This window comes from Oncorhynchus keta, chromosome 12 (genome assembly GCF_023373465.1).
Source record: "Oncorhynchus keta strain PuntledgeMale-10-30-2019 chromosome 12, Oket_V2, whole genome shotgun sequence".
Taxonomy (NCBI): Eukaryota; Metazoa; Chordata; class Actinopteri; order Salmoniformes; family Salmonidae; genus Oncorhynchus; species Oncorhynchus keta.
In genome coordinates this window covers 51,590,120-51,605,723 of record NC_068432.1, presented here as the reverse complement: position 1 = coordinate 51,605,723, position 15,604 = coordinate 51,590,120, and the positions used below count along the sequence as shown (strand labels likewise).

At 46.6% G+C, this 15,604-nt stretch overlaps 1 long non-coding RNA gene across 1 annotated transcript; it reads right to left on the bottom strand.

Moving 5' to 3' along the window:
• Positions 1-656: 656 nt before the first annotated feature.
• LOC127906446 (uncharacterized) lies at positions 657-1,868 on the bottom strand. The gene is made up of 3 exons (XR_008061388.1): positions 1,693-1,868; positions 931-1,083; positions 657-898 (listed from the first exon to the last, which is right to left on the bottom strand). It is a non-coding gene; the product is annotated as an uncharacterized LOC127906446 (long non-coding RNA).
• Between the last annotated feature and the right edge of the window lie 13,736 nt (positions 1,869-15,604).

Below are 15,604 nucleotides of genomic sequence, written 5' to 3'. Positions count from 1 at the left end.
GTGGGTTAACTGGCCTAGGAACAGTGGGTTAACTGGCCTAGGAACAGTGGGTTAACTGGTCTAGGAACAGTGGGTTAACTGGCCTAGGAACAGGAGGTTAACTGCCTGTTCAGGGGCAGAACGACAGGGGGTTTGAACTTGCAACCTTCCAGTTACTAGTCCAACGCTCTAACCACTGGGCTACCTGCCGCCTCTACACTCTAACCACTAGGCTACCTGCCACCTCTACACTCTAACCACTAGGCTACCTACTGCCTCTACACTCTAACCACTAGGCTACCTGCCACCTCTACACTCTAACCACTAGGCTACCTGCCGCCTCTACACTCTAACCACTAGGCTACCTGCCACCTCTACACTCTAACCACTAGGCTACCTGCCACCTCTACACTCTAACCACTAGGCTACCTGCCACCTCTACGCTCTAACCACTGGGCTACCTGCCGCCTCTACACTCTAACCACTAGTCTACCTGCCACCTCTACACTCTAACCACTAGGCTACCTACTGCCTCTACACTCTAACCACTAGGCTACCTACTGCCTCTACACTCTAACCACTAGGCTACCTGCCACCTCTACACTCTAACCACTAGGCTACCTACTGCCTCTACACTCTAACCACTAGACTACCTGCTGCCTCTACACTCTAACCACTAGGCTACCCTGCCACCTCTACACTCTAACCACTAGGCTACCTGCCACCTCTACACTCTAACCACTAGGCTACCCTGCCACCTCTACACTCTAACCACTAGGCTACCTGCCACCTCTACACTCTAACCACTAGGCTACCTGCCACCTCTACACTCTAACCACTAGGCTACCTGCCTCCTCTACACTCTAACCATTAGGCTACCCTGCCACCTCTACACTCTAACCACTGGGCTACCTGCCACCTCTACACTCTAACCACTGGGCTACCTGCCACCTCTACACTCTAACCACTAGGCTACCTGCCACCTCTACACTCTAACCACTAGGCTACCTGCCACCTCTACACTCTAACCACTAGGCTACCTGCCACCTCTACACTCTAACCACTAGGCTACCTGCCACCTCTACACTCTAACCACTAGGCTACCTGCCGCCTCTACACTCTAACCACTAGGCTACCCTGCCACCTCTACACTCTAACCACTGGCTACCTGCCACCTCTACACTCTAACCACTAGGCTACCCTGCCACCTCTACACTCTAACCACTGGGCTACCTGCCACCTCTACACTCTAACCACTGGGCTACCTGCCACCTCTACACTCTAACCACTGGGCTACCTGCCACCTCTACACTCTAACCACTAGGCTACCTGCCACCTCTACACTCTAACCACTGGGCTACCTGCCACCTCTACACTCTAACCACTAGGCTACCTGCCACCTCTACACTCTAACCACTAGGCTACCTGCCGCCTCTACACTCTAACCACTAGGCTACCTGCCACCTCTACACTCTAACCACTGGGCTACCTGCCACCTCTACACTCTAACCACTGGGCTACCTGCCACCTCTACACTCTAACCACTAGGCTACCTGCCACCTCTACACTCTAACCACTAGGCTACCTGCTACCTCTACACTCTAACCACTAGGCTACCTGCCACCTCTACACTCTAACCACTGGGCTACCTGCCACCTCTACACTCTAACCACTGGGCTACCTGCCTCCTCTACACTCTAACCACTAGGCTACCTGCCACCTCTACACTCTAACCACTAGGCTACCTGCCACCTCTACACTAACCACTAGGCTACCTGCCTCCTCTACACTCTAACCACTAGGTTACCTGCCACCTCTACACTCTAACCACTAGGCTACCTGCCACCTCTACACTCTAACCACTAGGCTACCCTGCCACCTCTACACTCTAACCACTAGGCTACCTGCCTCCTCTACACTCTAACCACTGGGCTATCTGCCGCCTCTACACTCTAACCACTAGGCTACCTGCCGCCTCTACACTCTAACCACTGGGCTACCTGCCACCTCTACACTCTAACCACTAGACTACCCTGCCACCCGACGACACGTCTACCCACTGTTAACGGGGCGCCTGACTGACAAAGTGGGGGTGCAATGTTTTTCTCTTCTTCTCACTCAAATCACTCGACTATGAACTCCACTCTAGCACCAGTCATGGAGATTTATTCTGATATAAACAGGCATACAATGCAATGCACGGCACATTAACCACTTTTCTACTCTGGCATTTACAAAACAAACCACTGCTCTACGCTGCACCATACTACTCTAACCACTGGTTTGGTTCAACCTCTACACAGAAACAGTAAGTTGCTAGCTAGCATGAGCTGGAATGCTCTAACCACAAAATGTGTCTTATTTGTGATGTTCTAATATTTACAAACAAATTGATATAAATTGTACATTCAAATCATCACTTATTAGTATAAAATTCACTTTTGACATACAGTGCTTTGCAACCAACAACTTAACCACTGGTTTGGTGCTTGTTCACTCTAACCACTCTTAACTGAAACATCCCCTCTAACCAAGCAACCAAACCAGCCAATAAGATGTCTAACCACTGGGCTGAAGGCAAGACAACTAAAACCAAACCACTGGGCTTAATAAGGATCCTTTAAAAATGTTCTCCTAAAACTACGTACCCAAATCTAACTGCCTGTAACTCAGACCCTGAAGCAAGGATATGCATGTTCTTGGTACCATTTGAAAGGAAACACTTTGAAGTTTGTGGAAATGTGAAATAAATGTAGGAGAATATAACACATTAGATCTGGTAAAAGATAATACAAAGATTAAAAAAAACATTATTTTTGTATTTTTTTGTACCGTCATCTTTGAATTGCAAGAGAAAGGCCATAATGTATTATTTCAGCCCAGCTGCAATGTAGATTTTGGCCACTAGATGGCAGCAGTATGTGCAACGTTTTTAGACTGATCCAATGAACCATTGCATTTCTGTTCAAATTGTTGTATTTTAGACTGCCCAAATGTGTCTAATTTGTTTATGAATAACTTTTCATGTTCAAAACTAAACTCTCCTCAAACAATAGCATGGTATTCTTTTCACTGTAATAGCTGCTGTAAATCGGACAGTGCAATTAGATTACCAATTTAATTTAAGCTTTCTGCCAATATCGGATATAGATGCAAGTGGCTGTTCCACTGGTTGTCATAAGGTGTATGCACCAATTTGTAAGTCGCTCTGGATAAGAGCGTCTGCTAAATGACTTAAATGTAAATGTAAATGTAATGTCTGTCTGGTGTCTTGTGTTGCACGCTTTGTACAAAATAATAAAATGCAGTACTACGGGATATTTCTTAACGTAGCTCTTTATTAGCTAGCTACAACTTGCATGTTCACCTATCGCCGACCATGACCTAACCATCTGGGTGGTCAATCATAGCACAGTATGATATGGTGGTAAAATGCATCCAATTATAATTCACTATGTTCACACATGAATATTACATCTGGGAAATGTTCTTTACGTGAGAACCTCCATGCTAATGGCATTAGCCTACTACAACCTTCATGCTAATGGCATTAGCCTACTACAACCTCCATGCTAATGGCATTAGCCTACTACAACCTCCATGCTAATGGCATTAGCCTACTACAACCTCCATGCTAATGGCATTAGGAACTGTGAACCTCCATGCTAATGGCATTAGCCTATTGAATAGACTCCATGCTAATGGCATTAGCCTACTACAACCTCCATGCTAATGGCATTAGCCTACTACAACCTCCGTGCTAATGGCATTAGCCTTTACGTTAGCTCAACTGTCCTATGGATGGGACACAGATCCCTGAGAAGCTCTTAACACAACTCTTGTATTGTTAAAAAACAACAACAATGTAATATAACAGAATAAAATGGAACAATATTTTTCCAAGTGAAATAAAGTTGGCAATTCAGCGACGCTCATCTCGGTCTGGAACAGTTATTGTCAGTGATCATTTGAAATGGGTCTCCATTTTGACGTGTTTTAAAGATAATTTATTCAGGGTTACAAACCAAAACCAGTCTCTCCTATATACATATTTTAGTTTATTTTGCCTGTTTTTTTTTTTTTGTCATTTTCTATATTGATATTTCCATTGAACACTGCATGCAAAGTGGCGATTTTGGCCAAGATGTAGCTGTCACAGACACGTTTTAGACATGGAGACAATCCTCATGTCGTTGGCTGAGTTTCCTGTTTGCTGGCTGTCACCGATGCTCGTTTAATGTGACTGGGTCAGAGACTCAAATTACGAGGGCTACGGATCTTTTCTGGATATTCTTCAGTCCCAGACATCCCAAAATAATAGGAGCTCGCCAGACTAAGAGGCCAGTGAGCTGATGACGTTGTCCTTCACCCATAATGTAAGAGTAGCCCTGCTCCAGTAACTACAACTAGTATGCTTTTGTACTTGTCCTTAACAAATCTGGTTCTTGGTCACCTCCCTGACCAAGGCCCTTCTCGGCAGATTTCTCCGTTTGGCCGGGCGGCCAGCTTTAGGAACAGTCTTGGTGGTTCAGAACTTCTTCCATTTAAGAATGATGCAGGCCACTGTGATCTTGGACCTTCAATGCTGCAGACATGTTTTGGTACCTTCCCCAAATCTGTGCCTCGACACAATTCTGTCTCGGAGCTCTACGGACAATTCCTTCAACCTCATGGCTTGGTTTTTGCTCTGACATGCACTGTCAACTGTGGGACCTAAAATAGACAGGTGTGCCTTTCCAAATCATGTCCAATCAGTTGAATTTACCACAGGTGGGACAACCAATCAAGTTGTAGAAACACCTCAAGGATGATCCATTTTTTAAATGTATCCAGGTAAAACCCATTGTCACGTTCTGACCTTAGTTCCTGTGTTTTGTCTTTGTTTTAGTATGGCCAGGGCGTGAGTTGGGTTGGTCAGGGTGTGAGTTGGGGTGGTCAGGGCGTGAGTTGGGTTGGTCAGGGTGTGAGTTGGGGTGGTCAGGGCGTGAGTTGGGGTGGTCAGGGCGTGAGTTGGGGTCAGGGCGTGGTCAGGGTGTGAGTTGGGGTGGTCAGGGTGTGAGTTGGGGTGGTCAGGGCGTGAGTTGGGGTGGTCAGGGCGTGAGTTGGGGTGGTCAGGGCGTGAGTTGGGTTGGTCAGGGTGTGAGTTGGGGTGGTCAGGGCGTGAGTTGGGTTGGTCAGGGTGTGAGTTGGGGTGGTCAGGGTGTGAGTTGGGGTGGTCAGGGTGTGAGTTGGGGTGGTCAGGGTGTGAGTTGGGGTGGTCAGGGCGTGAGTTGGGGTGGTCAGGGCGTGAGTTGGGTTGGTCAGGGTGTGAGTTGGGGTGGTCAGGGTGTGAGTTGGGTTGGTCAGGGTGTGAGTTGGGGTGGTCAGGGCGTGAGTTGGGTTGGTCAGGGTGTGAGTTGTGGTGGTCAGGGTGTGGGGGTTGGTCAGGTCAGGGTGTGAGTTGGGTTGGTCAGGGTGTGAGTTGGGTTGGTCAGGGTGTGAGTTGTGGTGGTCAGGGTGTGAGTTGGGTTGGTCAGGGTGTGAGTTGGGGTGGTCAGGGCGTGAGTTGGGGTGGTCAGGGTGTGAGTTGGGGTGGTCAGGGCGTGAGTTGGGGTGGTCAGGGCGTGAGTTGGGGTGGTCAGGGCGTGAGTTGTCTGTTTCTTTTTCTATGTTGTGTTTTGTGTTTGGCCGAGTATGATTCTCAATCAGAGGCAGGTGTCGTTAGTTGTCTCTGATTGAGAATCATACTTAGGTAGCTTTTTCCCACCTGTGTTTGGTGGGTGATTATTTTCTGTTCTGTGTTTTATTTCACAGTTCAGGACTGTTCGTTTTGTCCTTTTATTGTTTTTGTTTCAGTGTTCACTATTCGTATTAAAAACCAAGATGAACACCTACCACGATGCGCTTTGGTCCTCTCCTTCATACGACGACCGTGACACACATTGTGAGCTTAAAAACGTATTTTGCGACCGGGCAAGAAGGCAGGGAAATAACAGCGGGTCCAGAAAATATTACAGAAAAATACACAATACACACCATAGACAGTGTCACAAGTTACAGATACAATTGAAGATTAGAAACAACTGCAGTCATCACAAACAGTGTGGTCGATCAGAGTCTTAAAAAACAGGCAAGGACACCAACTCCCCTAATTAAAATAAATAAATAATAATAATTGGAAGCGTGATCCAGGAAGAAGGGGCATTATGGGAAATATTTTCCCCCATCTCAGTTCTAAGCCTTAGGAACAGACAAGGACAGCAGCGACTGTGAAGGAAGACTGTATTGAGTGACTGATCTGGTCTGTAAGGAACAGAGAGACGAAGAGTTGTCTCATCAACGCTTTGAACACAAAAGTGTACCGGTGCTTTAGCCTCCTGGTGGAGAGAAAGGTCCATTACACCTTAACATACAAATCACAGTGATGGGTAAGTAATCCAGCATGATGAATCTTAAAGCTGTTCACAGTGTCCAGAGATATTTATTTTTCCAAGGTACTTGCAGAAGCATATAGACAATATCACCATCATTCAGAAGTGATTTAAATATATATATATATATTTGAACAAGATTTTCTGACTAACATTGAAAAGCAAGATTTGTTCCTGAAATAGAAACCCAATTCTAACGTTAGTTTTCTCGAGCCAAGTTATCAATGCGCTGTTTAAAATTCAGCTTTTCATCTAAACAAATAGCAAGATATTTATAGGAGGTGAATTTATCAATTTACTGGCTGTTTTATATAGTTCAAGTCTGCAAATGACTCCATTTGTTCACTTTCAGGGAAGAGAAAACCATAAACAAAGTTTTCCTTTAATTTTTAAGCACAAGTTTCAATTGGAAAAGCTGCCTTTTGAATAAACATCAAAACCCAACTGTAATGGAATCAAAGGAAACCGGATGAACCTGAGCTCAATATTCGAGTGTCAAAGGAAAACGTCTGAATACTTATGTAAATAAGGTATTTCCGTTTATTTTTTATATATATACATTTACAAAACACTTCGAAAAATCTGTTTTCATTTTGTGATTCAATTAATTTCTCAATCAATTTTATAAGAAGACTTTAACGTAACAAATTGTGGAACAAGTCAAGGTGTCTAAATAATTCACGAATGCGCAGTCGGTTGTCACGGAACACGAGTCACTTTTAATGTTTACATACTGTTTTACTGATTTCATGTGTGTATATACTGTATTTTGGTCATGATTCATCCTATATAACTCCTGCTGTACATACCTTTTCTATTTCTGTACATACCTTATCCTACCTACTATCCATACTGTCTATACACACCGTCCTATATAACTACTGTCTATACACACCATCCTATATAACTACTATCTATACACACCATCCTGTATAACTACTGTCTATACACACCATCCTTTATAACTACTGTCTATACACACCATCCTTTAGAACTACTGTCTATACACACCATCCTTTATAACTACTGTCTATACACACCATCCTTTAGAACTACTGTCTATACACACCATCCTTTATAACTACTGTCTATACACACCATCCTATATAACTACTGTCTATACACACCATCCTGTATAACTACTGTCTATACACACCATCCTATATAACTACTGTCTATACACACCATCCTATATAACTACTGTCTATACACACCATCCTATATAACTACTGTCTATACACACCATCCTATATAACTACTGTCTATACACACCATCCTATATAACTACTGTCTATACACACCATCCTATATAACTACTGTCTATACACACCATCCTATATAACTACTGTCTATACACACCATCCTATATAACTACTGTCTATACACACCATCCTATATAACTACTGTCTATACACACCATCCTATATAACTACTGTCTATACACACCATCCTATATAACTACTGTCTATACCACCATCCTATATAACTACTGTCTATACACACCATCCTATATAACTACTGTCTATACACACCATCCTATATAACTACTGTCTATACACACCATCCTATATAACTACTGTCTATACACACCATATAACTACTGTCTATACACACCATCCTATATAACTACTGTCTTTACACACCATCCTATATAACTACTGTCTATACACACCATCCTATATAATCCTATATAGCTACTGTCTATACACACCATCCGATATAACTACTGTCTATACTGTCTATACACACCATCCTATATAACTACTGTCTATACACACCATCCTATATAACTACTGTCTATACACACCATCCTATATAACTACTGTCTATACACACCATCCTATATAACTACTGTCTATACACACCATCCTATATAACTACTGTCTATACTGTCTATACACACCATCCTATATAACTACTGTCTATACACACCATCCTATATAACTACTGTCTATACACACCATCCTATATAACTACTGTCTATACTGTCTATACACACCATCCTATATAACTACTGTCTATACACACCATCCTATATAACTACTGTCTATACACACCATCCTATATAACTACTGTCTATACATACACACCATCCTATACAACTACTGTCTATACACACCATCCTATATAACTACTGTCTATACACACCATCCTATATAACTACTGTCTATACACACCATCCTATATAACTACTGTCTATACACACCATCCTGTATAACTACTGTCTATACACCATCCTATATAACTACTGTCTATACACACCATCCTATATAACTACTGTCTATACACACCATCCTATATAACTACTGTCTAAACTGTCTATACACACCATCCTATATAACTACTGTCTATACACACCATCCTATATAACTACTGTCTAAACTGTCTATACACACCATCCTATATAACTACTGTCTATACACACCATCCTATATAACTACTGTCTATACACACCATCCTACATAACTACTGTCTATACTGTCTATACACACCATCCTATATAACTACAGTCTATACTGTCTATACACACCATCCTATATAACTACTGTCTATACACACCATCCTATATAACTACTGTCTATACACACCATCCTATATAACTACTGTCTAAACTGTCTATACACACCATCCTATATAACTACTGTCTATACACACCATCCTATATAACTACTGTCTATACACACCATCCTATATAACTACTGTCTATACACACCATCCTTATAACTACTGTCTATACACACCATCCTATAGAACTACTGTCTATACACACCATCCTATAGAACTACTGTCTATACACACCATCCTATAGAACTACTGTCTATACACACCATCCTATATAACTACTGTCTATACACACCATCCTGTATAACTACTGTCTATACACACCATCCTATATAACTACTGTCTATACACACCATCCTATATATAACTACTGTCTATACTGTCTATACACACCATCCTATATAACTACTGTCTATACACACCATCCTATATAACTACTGTCTATACACACCCTATATAACTACTGTCTATAGACACCATCCTATATAACTACTGTCTATACACACCATCCTGTATAACTACTGTCTATACTGTCTATACATCCTGATAACTACTGTCTATACACACCAGATTTGACCCCAGGGCAGAGGCCATTGACAGATTTGACCCCAGGGCAGAGGCCATTGACAGATATGACCCCAGGGCAGAGGTCATTGACAGATATGACCCCAGGGCAGAGGTCATTGACAGATATGACCCCAGGGCAGAGGTCATTGACAGATATGACCCCAGGGCAGAGGTATTTGACAGATATGACCCCAGGGCAGAGGTCATTGACAGATATGACCCCAGGGCGGAGGCCATTGACAGATATGACCCCAGGGCAGAGGCCATTGACAGGTATGACCCCAGGGCAGAGGTCATTGACAGATATGACCCCAGGGCTGACTGAGCAGACAGCGTCTGATGTGAAAGATGTAGACTAACAGTGCCACCCTGTGGTCATCAACAGGTACATCTCATTGTCCTCACCTCACCAGGTTTCATAACTGAAACCTCACAAAGTTAGCAGACCTTCTTAGTGGATAATAATTCAGACAGATGACATCATCAAGGGTCTGTGTGAACGGGGGGGAGGAACCTATTCAGTGACTGGGCCCTCAGACAGATGATGTCATCAAGGGTCTGTGTGAACGGGGGGAGGAACCTATTCAGTGACTGGGCCCTCAGACAGATGACATCATCAAGGGTCTGTGTGAACGGGGGGAGGAACCTATTCAGTGACTGGGCCCTCAGACAGATGATGTCATCAAGGGTCTGTGTGAACGGGGGGAGGAACCTATTCAGTGACTGGGCCCTCAGACAGATGATGTCATCAAGGGTCTGTGTGAACGGGGGGAGGAACCTATTCAGTGACTGGGCCCTCAGACAGATGATGTCATCAAGGGTCTGTGTGAACGGGGGAGGAACCTATTCAGTGACTGGGCCCTCAGACAGATGATGTCATCAAGGGTCTGTGTGAACCGTCACAGGAACCATTGAGATGCTCAGTGACATGGGCCTCTCAGACAGATGATGTCATCAGGGTCTGACCTGGACGTGGAGTACTATCAGGTGGAGGAAGGGATTCAGTGACTGGGTACTCTCAGGTGCAGGGAGAGGAGGTATGTGGTACTGTACTTTCATAACTTATTCTGTTGTGGAAAACTGTGTTGTGGAGAAAAGATTCCTTACAGCAAAGAGTCTGGTGATCAGCAAGACTTAAAAAATAAGTGTGCAAATGAAGGTGTGTGTGTCAGACAGATGATGTCACCCACCAGACTAGAGGATCACTGGTCCATTAGTGGTGCCTAGCTATTCACTCTCATTGAGATGCTGCCACTTCCCTGGAGATGGAGTCTCTCTGTCCGGTCTAGGGTCTTCTCTCTGTCCGGTAGCAGGGAGTCCGGTAGCAAGGAGGTCCGGTAGCTGTGGGTCTGGTCTTTCTGTCCGGTAGCAAGAGGTCTAGTCTCTGTTGTGGTAAAATCTGTCTTCTCTCTGTCCGGAGAAAGATCTCCTCTCTGTCAGCAAAGAGGTCTGGTCTTCTCTCTGTCCGAGCAAGAGAGTCTTAAAAAAAGCAAGAGGTCTGGTCTCCTCTCTGTCCTGTAGCTAGAGATCTAGTCTCCTCTCTCTCTGGTAGCTAGAGATCTGGTCTCTCTGTCCAAAATGCTGTGAGGTCTGGTCTCAGAGGCACTGTCCTGTAGCTAGAGATCTAGAGCTAGAGGTCTGGTCTTCTGTCCGGTAGCTAGATCTGGTCATTAGTGGTGCTGGTCTTCTCTCTGTCCGGTAGCTAGAAGTCTGGTCTCTCTCTGTCCGGTAGCTGAGGTCTGGTCTCCTCTGTCCGGTAGCTAGAGATCTGGTCTCCTCTCTGTCCTGTAGCTAGAGATCTGGTCTCCTCTCTGTCCGGTAGCTAGAGGTCTGGTCTTCTCTCTGTCCGGTAGCAAGAGGTCTGGTCTCCTCTCTGTCCTGTAGCTAGAGATCTAGTCTTCTCTGTCCGGTAGCTAGCTAGCTAGGTCTGGTCTTCTCTCTCCGGTAGCAAGAGGTCTGGTCTCCTCTCTGTCCTGTAGCTAGAGATCTAGTCTCCTCTCTGTCCGGTAGCTAGAGGTCTGGTCTTCTCTCTGTCCTGTAGCTAGAGGTCTGGTCTCCTCTCTGTCCGGTAGCTAGAGGTCTGGTCTCCTCTCTGTCCTGTAGCTAGAAGTCTGGTCTCCTCTCTGTCCTGTAGCTAGAGGTCTGGTCTTCCTGTCCTGTGTCCGGTAGCTAGAGGTCTGGTCTTCTCTCTGTCCTGCTAGAGATCTAGTCTCCTCTCTGTCCGGTAGCTAGAGGTCTGGTCTTCTCTCTGTCCGGTAGCAAGAGGTCTGGTCTCCTCTCTGTCCGGTAGCTAGAGGTCTGGTCTTCTCTCTGTCCGGTAGCAAGAGGTCTGGTCTCCTCTCTGTCCTGTAGCTAGAGATCTAGTCTCCTCTCTGTCCGGTAGCTAGAGGTCTGGTCTTCTCTCTGTCCGGTAGCTAGAGGTCTGGTCTCCTCTCTGTCCTGTAGCTAGAGGTCTGGTCTCCTCTCTGTCCTGTAGCTAGAGGTCTGGTCTCCTCTCTGTCCGGTAGCTAGAGGTCTGGTCTCCTCTCTGTCCGGTAGCTAGAGGTCTGGTCTCCTCTCTGTCCTGTAGCTAGAGATCTAGTCTCCTCTCTGTCCGGTAGCTCTCTTCTCTCTGTCCTGTAGCTAGAGGTCTGGTCTCCTCTCTGTCCTGTAGCTAGAGGTCTGGTCTCCTCTCTGTCCTGTAGCTAGAGGTCTGGTCTCCTCTCTGTCCTGTAGCTAGAGGTCTAGTCTTCTCTCTGTCCTGTAGCTAGAGGTCTGGTCTCCTCTCTGTCCTGTAGCTAGAGGTCTGGTCTCCTCTCTGTCCTATAATTAGAGTTCTAGTCTCCTCTCTGTCTTTTAGCTAGAGGTCTAGTCTCCTCTCTGTCTTGTAGCTAGAGGTCTAGTCTCCTCTCTGTCCTGTAGCTAGAGGTCTGGTCTCCTCTTTCTCCTGTAGCTAGAGGTCTAGTCTCCTCTCTGTCCTGTAGTTAGAGCTCTGGTCTCCTCGCTGTCCTGTAGCTAGTGGTCTGGTCTCCTCTCTGTCCTGTAGCTAGAGAGCTGGTCTCCTCTCTGTCTTGTAGCTAGAAGTCTTGTCTCCTCTCTTTCCTGTAGGTAGAGATCTAGTCTTTTCTCTGTCTTGTAGCTTCAGGTCTGGTCTCCTCTCTGTCCTGTAGACAGAGGTCTGATCTCCTCTCTGACCTGTAGCTAGAGGTCTGGTCTCCTCTCTGTCATCTAGACAGAGGTCTGGTCTCCTCTCTGTCCTGTAGCTAGAGGTCTGGTCTCCTCTCTGTCCTGTAGCTAGAGATCTGGTCTCCTCTCTGACCTGTAGCTAGACGTCTGGTCTCCTCTCTGTCCTGTAGAAAGAGGTCTGGTCTCCTCTCTGTCCTGTAGCTAGATATCTGGTCTCCCCTCTGTCCTGTAGCTAGAGGTCTGGTCTCCTCTCTGTCCTGTAGCTAGAGGTCTGGTCTCCTCTCTGTCCTGTAGAGGTCTCCTCTCTGTCCTGTAGAGTAGAGGTCTGGTCTACTCTCTGTCCTGTAGCTAGATCTGGTCTGTCCTGTAGTCTCCTCTCTGTCCAGTAGCTAGAGGTCTGGTCTCCTCTCTGTCCTGTAGCTTGAGGTCTGCTCTCCTCTCTGTCCTGTAGATAGAGGTCTGGTCTACTCTCTGTCCTGTAGCTAGATATCTGGTCTCCTCTCTGTCCTGTAGCTAGAGGTCTGGTCTCCTCTCTGTCCTGTAGCTTGAGGTCTGCTCTCCTCTCTGTCCTGTAGCTAGAGGTCTGGTCTCCTCTCTGTCCTGTAGCTAGAGATCTGGTCTCCTCTCTGACCTGTAGCTCGACGTCTGGTCTCCTCTCTGTCCTGTAGAAAGAGGTCTGGTCTCCTCTCTGTCCTGTAGCTAGATATCTGGTCTCCCCTCTGTCCTGTAGCTAGAGGTCTGGTCTCCTCTCTGTCCTGTAGCTTGAGGTCTGCTCTCCTCTCTGTCCTGTAGATAGAGGTCTGGTCTACTCTCTGTCCTGTAGCTAGATATCTGGTCTCCTCTCTGTCCAGTAGCTTGAGGTCTGGTCTCCTCTCTGTCCTGTAGCTTGAGGTCTGCTCTCCTCTCTGTCCTGTAGATAGAGGTCTGGTCTACTCTCTGTCCTATAGCTAGATATCTGGTCTCCTCTCTGTCCAGTAGCTTGAGGTCTGGTCTCCTCTCTGTCCTGTAGCTTGCTCTGAGGTCCTGGTCTGGTCTCTCTGTCCTATAGCTAGATATCTGGTCTCTTCTCTGTCCTGTAGCTAGAGGTCTGGTCTCCTCTCTGTCCTGTAGCTTGAGGTCTGCTCTCCTCTCTGTCCTGTAGCTAGAGGTCTGGTCTCTTCTCTGTCCTGTAGCTAGAGGTCTGGTCTCCTCTCTGTCCTGTAGCTTGAAGTCTGGTCTCCTCTCTGTCCTGTAGACAGAGGTCTGGTCTCCTCTCTGTCCTGTAGCTAGATGTCTGTTCTCCTCTCTGTCCTGTTTGCTAGAGGTCTGCTCTCCTCTCTGTCCTGTAGCTAGAGGTCTGGTCTCCTCTCTGTCCTGTAGCTAGAGGTCTGGTCTCCTCTCTGACCTGTAGCTAGACGTCTGGTCTCCTCTCTGTCCTGTAGCTAGACGTCTGGTCTCCTCTCTGTCCTGTAGCTAGAGGTCTGGTCTCCTCTCTGTCCTGTAGCTAGAGGTCTGGTCTCCTCTCTGACCTGTAGCTAGAGGTCTGGTCTCCTCTCTGTCCTGTAGCTAGAGATCTGGTCTCCTCTCAGACCTGTAGCTAGAGGTCTGGTCTCCTCTCTGTCCTGTAGCTAGAGGTCTGGTCTCCTCTCTGTCCTGTAGCTAGAGGTCTGGTCTCCTCTCTGTCCTGTAGCTAGACGTCTGGTCTCCTCTCTGTCCTGTAGCTAGAGGTCTGGTCTCCTCTCTGTCCTGTAGCTAGAGGTCTGGTCTCCTCTCTGTCCTGTAGCTAGATGTCTGGTCTCCTCTCTGTCCTGTAGCTAGAGATCTGGTCTCCTCTCTGTCCTGTAGCTAGAGGTCTGGTCTCCTCTCTGTCCTGTAGCTAGAGGTCTGGTCTCCTCTCTGTCCTGTAGCTAGAGGTCTGGTCTCCTCTCTGTCCTGTAGCTAGAGGTCTGGTCTCCTCTCTGTCCTCTAGACAGAGGTCTGGTGTCCTCTCTGTCCTGTAGACAGAGGTCTGGTCTCCTCTCTGTCCTGTAGCTAGAGGTCTGGTCTCCTCTCTATCCTGTAGCTAGAGGTCTGGTCTCCTCTCTGTCCTGTAGCTAGAGGTCTGGTCTCCTCTCTGTCCTGTAGACAGAGAGGAGACCAGACAGCAGCTGTCTTCAGATTTGAAGATGATAAAGGACAAGTACACATGTTTTGTTGTTGTTATAGAAGAGTCTCCTCTCTGCCTCTGAGGTCTGTCCCTCTCTGTCCTGTAGATATGCCCTCTCTGTCCTGTAGCTGGAGACTGGTCCCCTGACCTGTAGCTGATGCTGGTCTCCTCTCTGCAGTCTGAGGACTGGTCTCCTCTGTCCTGTAGATGCCCTGGTCTCCTCTCTGTCCTGTAGCTAGATGTCTGTCTCCTCTCTGTCCTGTAGCTAGAGATCTGGTCTCCTCTGTCAGTCTAGAGGACTGGTCTCCCTCTGAGACCCTCCTCTCTGTCTGTAGAGGACTGGTCTCCCTGTCCTGTAGAGACCCTCTCCTCTCAGTCCTGGAGACTGGTCTCCTCTCTGTCCTGTGACTAGACCCTCTGGTCTCCTCTCTGTCCTGTAGAGACTGTCTGGTCTCCTCTGTCCTGTAGCTAGAGGTCTGGTCTCTCTGCAGTCTGTCCCTGTCCTGTAGACCCTCTCTATCTATGTCTCTCTCTGTCCCGAGAAGATCCCTGCATCCATCCATCTAGCTGCTCATCTATTCTGTAGTCAATGCTTGTCTAGAAGAGACCCTCTCTCATGCGTATGCCCACTTCCTCAGTCTGGAGGACTCCCCCGCCATTTCTGTCCTGCAGTCTGAGGACTGCCTCCTCTGACCTCTCAGCTGGAGGACTGTCCCCTAATCCCTCTTATGTCCATCAGAGGTCTGGCTCCAGTCTGGAGGACTGTCCTGCTGAGACCCTCCATCAGTCTGGAGGA